This window comes from Molothrus ater, chromosome Z (assembly GCF_012460135.2).
Source record: "Molothrus ater isolate BHLD 08-10-18 breed brown headed cowbird chromosome Z, BPBGC_Mater_1.1, whole genome shotgun sequence".
NCBI classification, from domain to species: domain Eukaryota; kingdom Metazoa; phylum Chordata; class Aves; order Passeriformes; family Icteridae; genus Molothrus; species Molothrus ater.
In genome coordinates, this window is record NC_050511.2 from 46,921,484 (window position 1) to 46,931,532 (window position 10,049).

Sequence of the window (10,049 nt, forward strand, 5' to 3'; positions counted from 1 at the left end):
GTGAAGCTAAATACAATTTCTAGAAGAGCAGTTGCATATCTACTGCCTAGTAAAACATATGCCATATATTATAGCTAACACATTACATTATATAATACAATCTAACGCACTATATTGTACCATACAATATATTGTACTTACTACAATATATTGTATTGTACAATATATTGCACTTAATACAGTACATGGTATCTTTTTCCAGGTGTGTGTTTATTAAGACATTTGGAATTTTTCTTGCTAGTATTTTTAACAAAACTATAAAATAAAGAATGGTAAATTTTCCCCAAACCTTTTTTTTCCTTCCCATTTCTGCAGAAATTGAATGTTTAGTCCAGGCAGAACCTGTAATTTAGCTGTTCCATGGCTCCCATCACCTTTGAGTCACATTCCCAGAGGGTACTACTGCTTGCATGATTGACTCCCACCATTGCCTAGTTGTCTTTTAAGTAATGTTATGTCTCATATCCCATATCACAAAAAACTCTTCCTTCTCTGGGAAGCTCTAAAAAATTTGGTCAAAAAATCATCAGATTAAACTTAAAATTGGTGAAAAAGGTAAGGTATGTTAGAATACAGCAGAGTGGAAAGTTAGGCCTATCCTGAAATACATTCTTGATTAGATTTTAAACTACACATATGCTTCGAACACTTGTTGGCTTAATAAGGTATGTTTGATGGAAGTAGCCATTTTTTCAGTATGAAGATTTTGAACTTTTTTTTTTTTCCACTTTTCAGTTACAGAGTATTGTGGCCTTACTGTGTTTTAATTACACTTGTGTAGAAATATGTCCCAACAATGATAATTTCATCTTGGGAACACTGACATTTGCATATTGTTGAGTACATTCATTAAGGTATGTATGTGCCCAATTTTCAGAGAAGACATTAGCAGATCATTAATCATTTGCATTCATTTACTGCTAGGTTGGTGATTGAATTTCTGCCAGCCTTACTAGAATAAGCTGTCACACAGTATTAGTCACTTTTTTTGCATTACGTTTGTGACAGAGGAAGTAGAACTTCTGGGAATTATCCAAAGCTCTTTTAGTGGTGGTGGCAGGCCTACACCTCTTTGAAATACCTCAAGGGATGGTGACTCAACCACTTTCCCTGTTCTAGCCTGCTCAAGTGCCTGACCACCCCTAAGCAGAGAGATTTTTCCTAATATCCAATCTAAACATCCCCAGGTAAAACTTGAGGCCATTTCCTCTCATCCTGTCACTTGTTACTTGCAAGAATAGACCAACCCCCATCTCCCTACAACCTCCTTTCATGTCATTGTGGAGAGGGATAAACTGTCCCCTGAGCCTCTTTTTCTCCAGGCTAAACAACTTCAGTTCTCTCAGCTGTTCCTCATAACCCTTGTGCTCTAGACCCTTCAATTCACTGGCTCTTAAATCTGAATTTACAGTTTTGTTTTGGTTGTTGTTTTTTTTTTTTTTTAATTATATCCAGTATTTTATAGTTTACAGGACTCAGTAACCTCAATAACTAAGCTGTCAATAAACTGCATTATACCACTACTGATCCTCTTTTACCAGTTTATAAATAGGTCTCCACCAAGAATTTCAACCCTTAATCACTGAAGTCTTGCTAACAAATCTTGGTAGTAACAACCATACATCCGCATCATGTAGGAAGACTTCCAGATCCTCCACATTTTCTTGAGCTTTATGCATTAATATGGAGGTAGCTTATATTAATTTAACATTTTGCTTATAATAATCTTACTATTCAATTATGATTATATTCTTCCTTCACAGTTCTCAAGCTCCATCAATGCAATGAAATATTTTCTGCCTGGAAAAGTCATTCCAGATTTGTATAAAAGTAATTAGAGTATCAACTGGTAATTATGAGGTGAATGTTTTAAGTAAATTTATTGGGTTGCATGGTCTGGTTTTGGTAGCAATGGGGCTACAGAGATGTCTTCTATGAGAAACTGCTGGAAGTTTCTTTCATGTGCCTGGAAAAATCCCTGGTGGCTCAAAAGATGGACATGTTGCTCAGCTAATTAGAAATGATGGTAACATTTCTCTGATAATGTATTTAAGAATTCAAAACCAAAAGGGGTTGCAGAGTTGTAATTTTGACTCAGGAAGAGCAGAGAGAGAACATGTGAGAAGAACAACTCTGCAGACACCAGGGTCAGTGGAGAAGGAGGGGCAGGAGCTGTTCCAGGCACTGGCGCCGAGATTCCCCTGCAGGCCGTGGTGAAGCAGCTGTGCCCCTGCAGCCCATGGGGATCCATGGGGGATGCAGAGATCCACCTGCACCCCATGGAGGTGCCCATGCAGGAGCAGGTGGATGCCTGGAGGAGGCTGTGATCCAGTGGGAGACCTGTGGAGAGAGGGGCCCTGGCCCCAGGCTGGAGCAGTCTGTCCTTGATGGACTGCACCCCATGGAAGAGTGACCAACATTGCAGTAGTTTGAGGGGGACTGGTGCCCATGGGATGGACCCACATTACAGCAGTTCACAGAGAGTTGTTGCTCCTGAGATGGAGCCATGTTGGACAAGTTGATGGAAAACTGTCTCCTATGGGAGAGTGCCCATTGTGCAGCAGGGGAACAACTCCTCTTCCTGAGCAGTGGGAGAATGATGAACTGATGAAAATCAAAATATTTGAGTAAATTTCCTTTTATGGAACAGTTTTCCTTAAAAAAAAGTTTTCCTTAAGAATTGTTTTTCTCCTCATGCACAAAGTGACATTACACACATTTTTGAATAATAATAATGTCTTACATTTTACAATCTTTTATCAGGAAGTACTAATTAATCAACTTAACAGCAACTACTTATTCTGTTTTGCATTATTATGATGTTGGCATGCAGCTGACAGCTAATTTGAGAGATAGACAGAATATTTAAATATCAAATACATTTCTTCAGCCTAGTCAGAAAAGTTGCTATGCAATAAGACACATTTCCCATGCTGAAATGATTGCCAGGTAAATTTGCTGAAAATTTGTCAGGCAGCAAGTTGTTTATTTGGAGTCAGGATGATCAAATTCCTACACAATATTAACACAGAATCATGAAGTCACAGAAACTATACAAATTAAAATTTATTCCAGTGCATAATTTCTTGGAAAAAGCTTGTTGCACAAATGTATTTGCCACACTACTGGAAACAAAGTAAGGCATTGTGCATCAAATTGTTATCAGGAAATCAGGGGGTTTTCCAGTTTTCTTTGGAGTTTATTGTTGTTGATATTGTTGTTGTTGTTTTTCCAGAAACCTCAAAATGAATGTGGAAGAATTCACAAGGCAAACTGGAAAGAATAAAATGAAATGAGCAAAACAGAAGACTAAAATAAAGGAAAATAGGAAGTATGGCTTAATGGTGGTAATGTTTGATGGTCATCATAGCATGATGATGCTATGTTGTTGGTTGGACTTGATGATCTCAAAAGTCTTTTTCAATCCTAATGATTATATGATTTTGTAAGATAGGAATATATGATCTGAGTTTTACAATGAAAGTGAAGGGGAAAAGTACAAAAAGTAATGAAATGTGCTAATGGAAAACAAAAAAGTAGTGTGGTATGTCTGTACTCCTACTGCCCAAGGATACATTTTTCTTCCTTTTAGCTTGTGGGTTAAATCAATAAGAAATTTTTTTCCAGACTTTGCATTTTATTTTATGTTGTCCAGTCATTATATCCTCCAGAGGTGAAAATTATTATAATTGTTCAGAAAAGGTACCAGTTGCTGCTTTGGCCAGAATATAACTAACTAAAAGAATCCTGAATACTGGTTTTCAGTACATTTTTTTTTTCTTTAACAATAAAATGACAGTGCTTTAGTCTTCTCCTTTGGAAGAAGTTGTTGGAAACAATTGTTTATTAACTGTCTCTCCCTATTCTACCCAGCCACATGTTTTCACAGATCTCAAGGGAACCAGTATCTTTGAGACTTCTGTCCACTTGGATTGGAATGGCAATGGACAGTAAAATAGGAGAAGGTGAGAAAGACAGGTGCAGATAAACAAAGAGGTATAATGGTCCACTATGTCCAGTTGTCTCCAGGAAAATCCCCTAAAATAACTATGTGAAGCAATACTTAAATTTTTTCTATCTCCATATGCCTCCTTGCTCTACTTTGTCAAGAAATGTAGAGACCAAAAACTATTGAATAGCTACATTTGTCTGTAAGGATCACAAGACTTTTCTCTCTCTGTACAAAGCGCAAAGAGCCTTTCACATGAAATGAGCACATGCTCTGTTTCCACATGTCTTGTCATCTTCCTTTATGGTCCAGGACGTTCAGAGCACATGCAATGCAGAGCATGAATTCATAGCAAGAACACTTTGCTTCCCTTTCAATTTCTTACTGGCTTAGAGAGATAACTAAGCAGAAGTTTCCCCTAACAAGAATATCAGCTGAAAAAATAAATTAGATAATTAGCTCAAAGTAACTCATCATATTTGCTGTGTATTCTAGTCTGTTGCTTGTTTTGCTTCCCTTCCGTAGCCAATACCTTTTGTCTTATATAACAAGCTATTATTATTAGGCTAACGTCACTCAAAAGTCTGACTCAGCTATTAATAATACTAAAGGAGCACTTACTGCTGGCTTTCAGATGGGTTTTAAGTTATTCTGTTCCCACTGAGTCAGGAGCTCTTTGCCAGGAGCAAAGTCAGGAGCTTTTGAAATCTTCCACTTCTGCCATTTGAACTTGTGCCTTTTTCACAATAGTAAGCAGCACATTCAGACCCTCAGTATGTACACCCACACACCATGTCCTGCTCATACATCAATTTACATTTACTTTGTTATTCTGCCAACCTTTCTTAATTCTACCAGTCATCCTTCCTTTCTGCAATTCAAATGAGTCATGGAATCCTTCGACCTGTTGTAGCACAAGAAGTTTTCCTACATTCTTGTTGAAAATTGCTTCCTGAGAGCCTCACTACAAGCGGTGACTTTAAGTACTTTCTAAATAAGGTCCTGAGAATTATTTCTGTAAGTATGTATTCATTCAGCAGCTGAAGTACCCTAGCTCCATAATGCATTCCCCAGCAATATTTTTGGGGAAATTTACCTCCTACCTTAATCAATAAAATCGATAAAATCGATAAAATCCCTGTTTCAGGACTGGGAGAAATGCTCTTCAACTGTGGTCTCTTAGATTGTAAATCTCTGTATTTGGTCTGGCTGAGATGGAGTTAATTTTCCCACAGCAGTCTTCACAGCGCTGTGCTTTGCATTTGTAGCTGGAAAGGTGTTGATAACACAGCAGTGCCTTGGCTGCTGCTGAGCAGTGCTGGCACAGCACCAGCTTCTCCTTTCACCATTAGGCTGGGATGAGCAAGACCTTGGGAGGGGACAGAGCCAGGACGGCTGACCCAAACTAGCTGAAAGAATATTTCATATCATGTTATGTCTGGTCAGCAATACAGCAATACAAGCTACAATACAGCAATACAAGCTAAGGGAAAGGAGGAGGAAGTGGGGGAGGGGGGGAGAATATTTGTTCTTATGATGTTTATCTTCCAGAGCAATTGCACATACAGAAGCTTTATTTCCCAAGAGGTGGCTGGACATTACCTGCTGATGGGAAGTAGAGAATCAATCTATTGTTTTCCTCTGCTTCCACATGCAGCCATTGTTTTTACTTTATTAAACTGCCCTATTCTTGACTACATGTTTTTTCCATCTTTCTCCCCTCCTCCAGTCCTCCTGAGGAAGGAAGTAACAAAGTGGCTTGGTAGGCACCTAGCATCCAGCCAGGGTCAACCCACCACAAACTCTTAATTTTGCACAAATTCTAATCACAGGCCTTCTGTGAGCATACCTAAAGGGGTCTGCAACATGTTTCTGCATTGTTTCCTTCTAGAACTCTGCTTTCTACTCATGACCAGACTAAACACACAAATCTTCTTAACAGCTGCTGAGTTGTACACAGGTAACAGCTATTCAGTTTGCTAAAGCATGCTAAACTCAAATGGTCATTCATTACAGTAACAAGACACATCAATCACCACAGCATAACTCTGCCCCTTTCTATACCTAAAGATTTCAATTAAGTGCTTAGAAAAGCAAGTTAAATAAATATACTCCTATTAAATGAGAAAATAGGAAAAAAGACATTTTTAGAAGAATGGTGGTGATTCCACAGGGCTCAGAAACCTGTTATACAATTCGTCATGGGGGTTTTTAGGCTCCTGTTTCATTCAAGCAGATCATCTCTAGAGATAACCAGTCTTCTGCTGCTTCCTTTCTGCTTTCCAGAGTTGTTTGAGAATTCTCTGAAGAAATTTAAATCTCTCTTATACATTGTCCCAGGGACAGTTAGGGAAGTTTTGGCAAACTTCTCTTAAGAAGGGAGGGGTGCAGATGGTTGAGATGATTGGGGGGGGGTGTAATTAGTGCACAGCAGCATCAGGGTGAATCCTAAACTTAAAATTAGTTCAAAACTAGGATTTGGATGATTACTACTTATCATTGCTTGAAGAAGCTCAGAGTCCGTAACTTAGTCTGGCTCAGTGGAAGAAGTATGGGATTAGGAAAGCTGAGACATTGGATTCTGTTTCCACATTTTCATTGCTCAATTATCTTCAATTCCTTCTGTCTCTCCTCCCTGCCCATTTGGATCACCATAAACAGTAAGCTCTTTGAAGCAGAGACCATCTCAACACATTCTGTGCAGTTACAAATCATTGTCTTAAGACTTTTGCTCATCTACACTAAAGATTTTTCCTTTCAAAGATGCACTGGTGGCTACAGCAGAGCATACTTTCAGAAGAGAAACATCCTGCACATTAATACTCTTGTTAATCATGTTTAACTCATTTAGCAGCTAAAAAAAACCAGAAAAGGATGTTGATCCCAAGAACCCCAATTTTTACCTTATAGCTGTCTCTTAAATCTTGCTCAAAGACAAATAGTGAAAATTAGATGGATAGACAAAATTTCATCTGCTGAAAACTATTTCTGTCACATGAGCATCTGATGGGTGTTAAAGGTACCCAGTGCAGACAGCTCAGTGTGCAAGTTGTAGTGCAGGCTGCAGACTGAGCTCTGCCAGGACATGGGCCTGAGCCTAAGCAAGATACAAGAGGCCGTGGACTGCCGACCCTTTGCACATCAGAGGGCACAGGGACCTGTGGCTGGCCGAGTGATGGGACACTGAGACACAGCAGGATCCGAGGGCTCTGGATGAAAATGGAGACTTTGGTGTGCTTAGACTGTGAAGGTATAAAAGCCATGGGGTTCCTTTGTTCATTGTCCCTCCTCAGAGGCACCAGCTTGAGCTATTATCTTGTTATTTAGTTATCATACCAAGATTAAACTATTTTAAAGATCTTGGCATGTGAGACTTTGTTTTAGGAAACTTGGGGTTGAGCCAGTGAGGAATGCTGGTCTGACTGTGAGCAGGGAGATGTAGCTGCAAAGGGATCCCAGCTCAGGTGGTGCAAATGTGACTGCCAGAGTGCCTCCTGGGTGATTGGACAGGGAAGATTCCTCAGCATGGAGATTTCCTGTTACAGTCAAAGAGTTTTTCCCTTCTGCCCTGAAACTGACTGAAACTCATGCCCAGGCAGTGATGTCTCAGGATGCACCTTAGTGATTGACTGAGAACCAGAGAATTCTCCTGAAAAATGGTCTTGGGAAATTCTTTCCCTTCTGTTTGCAGATGTGCAGACCATGGCAGAACTACTTGGTGTGATACCATGGCTCTCCTGCTCAGGTTTGCCTGACTCACACTGTAACAGGGACGGCGTAAAAGTTACTCCTCATGTCTCTCTTGACATTTGGGGCACTTTGATCTCACTACAAAGTGCGCAGCTTTCTCCATTAACTGATCACCTATTCAGAGACATGAGGCTGAGATCTTCAGTATTGTGACACAGTGACCTATTTTTTTATCAACCCTTTAGCCTATCTATCATAAGTAGTTTTACCGTCTCATTTGGGTGTTGTTAGGAGAGGATATTTTATAATATTGCATATTTCTAAACTACAATAAGATGAATGCCATAGACAATAGATACCAGCAGACATCAACTCATTATTCAAAGCATTACCCCTTTACTTAGCTAGAAAGTATACCTTCTCTGATCAGAGGATTTATGTTATTCCTCTTATGACACTAGATCAACTTGGATCAACTAAATTATTAGGTATAAAATTTTAAATACCTTTTTAGCTTCCCTCCAAATATTTTACAATAGTTAATGAATTAAATTGTATTTTAAGCTGACACCTTCTCATCTCAAAATTCCTTTATCATTTTGGAAGATGGCAATATAAAGAAGACATAATAAAAGCTTATTTTTTCATTTTACATGCACAAAAGTAATATTTAATTGCTATTTAAATGTGAATGATGAGCCAGAAGTTGGCATACACCACAGTTTAGCTAGCATTGCTACACAGGCTACATTAGCAAAGAAGCCACCCACACAATAAAAAGGAGCTATTCTGCTGCTAGACGTAAATCACGTTGCTGAAGGACATAATCTGTACCTACAATGGACGCATATGTAAGAGTGTTGTGGGTTTTATTTGGCACAGAACCACTACATTGGCTAGAAGCACTGGCAAACCTCAGATCTAAGCATTAAATGCTCAGACTCTATTCACCTCCACAAAGGACCTGCCGGACCAGGGAGCTAACAACAGGGAAATGGTACTGCAAGCCCACTAAATGGAAGCAGGCAGAGGCATCAAAAAGGTGAAGATCTGGTCCCATCCAGAGCTCAGCTCTGTGGGATGGGCATGTAATAACTGAAGGATTTATTAGGTCAGCAGTGAGTACCCACACGCCCATGGCCAGGAGGAGGTAGGCAAGCAACCTCTGAGTCACTGTGCCTCCTGGGCCAGGACCTAACTTTTAATCAAGACCATTCAGAAGTGATGCCTGAGCAGAGCCAAGGAAGGCACCTGAAGTCAAGATGCAGTCAAAGAGGGATATAGGAAAACAAAATCCAGCTGGGGTTTGAATAACCATATCTCAGCATAAACCAATTAAATACTTAGGCCACTCTTTTTCACTCTTCTCCTTTTAATACCTATGTGGTGGGACCTAAGCTGATATGTAGGTTAGAAAAAATGCTGGAAGTAGAAGCATGTGCTAGAGGAGCAAGTTCCAGCCAAGACACATGGGAGCTACCTACATTAGTTTTATAAGCACTTCTATGCACAGGTGATATGGATGCACTCATGTTTCATGAAAAAAAACTAATTAACTGGTATGTGGGCCAAATTAGAGAGAATCACTCACATCTTAACACTAAGCAGACCAATGCAGCTATTAATTAAAATAATGCTTATATTCTGTAACCATTTCCTACATGATCTGAGGTTCCATTTTCTCTGTAGCATCACTGAAGATAATAGGGATTTTGAGTCCTTACATTACAATCAGGAAGAAAAGTATGACCACATAATTGCAGTTTGCATTTTATCTTCTGAACTAGCTTATGTCAGTAATGTCAAAAGTCAAGTTTCTGAACTCCACTATCTTATCTTGTGCATTTGACATACCTGAGCTCACACTGTGCGTTTCTTTGCGTGTATGCTTTCAGAGTTATTATATCAGTAAATTATCTGTAAGATGAAAAATTCTCTTTTGTAAATGCCAGAGTTGCTCTGTCTGTGGACTGTGCAGTCTTCATTAAATTAAGGTTATTTAGTGCAAAGAAGCACATCTCAGCTTTGAAGATGATGAGGTCATCTTCTTCATGGTTCCTCCTTGTAAAAAAAGCCATGCTAGAGAGGGAATTTTCTGATGTTTGTTTTGCTAAAATGGTCCCTTCAAGACACTTCCACTTGTTTCAAATTAGGGAAAACCCAGCTGCTCATTTTACAAATGTATGGACCAATGTAAAGTGTTACAATCCCACAGCAGAGTCAGTGTAAAGACAGATGTTTTCAGCTCCTGATAAAGGTCTTACGAACTTCCTCAGTTAGCCTTTTGCTGGCATGCTTTTGAGGGTTCACAGACCCCTCTGCTCCACATGACATCTGTAGAATCAATGGACTAGCAGTTTCAGTAGTAGATCCCAATAAAGAGTTTGAAACTTTAATTTTCAAATATTCC

At 39.3% G+C, this 10,049-nt stretch overlaps 1 long non-coding RNA gene across 2 annotated transcripts in view; it reads left to right on the forward strand.

The window, feature by feature from the left end:
- LOC118699474 (uncharacterized) overlaps window positions 1–3,334 on the forward strand; it is a 32,327-nt gene extending 28,993 nt beyond the window's left edge. For both annotated transcript variants that reach the window (XR_004982087.2, XR_004982086.2), the window contains exon 4: window positions 3,236–3,334. This is a non-coding gene — a long non-coding RNA (uncharacterized LOC118699474). The remainder of the gene's footprint in view (window positions 1–3,235) is intronic.
- The last annotated feature ends 6,715 nt before the right edge of the window (window positions 3,335–10,049 follow it).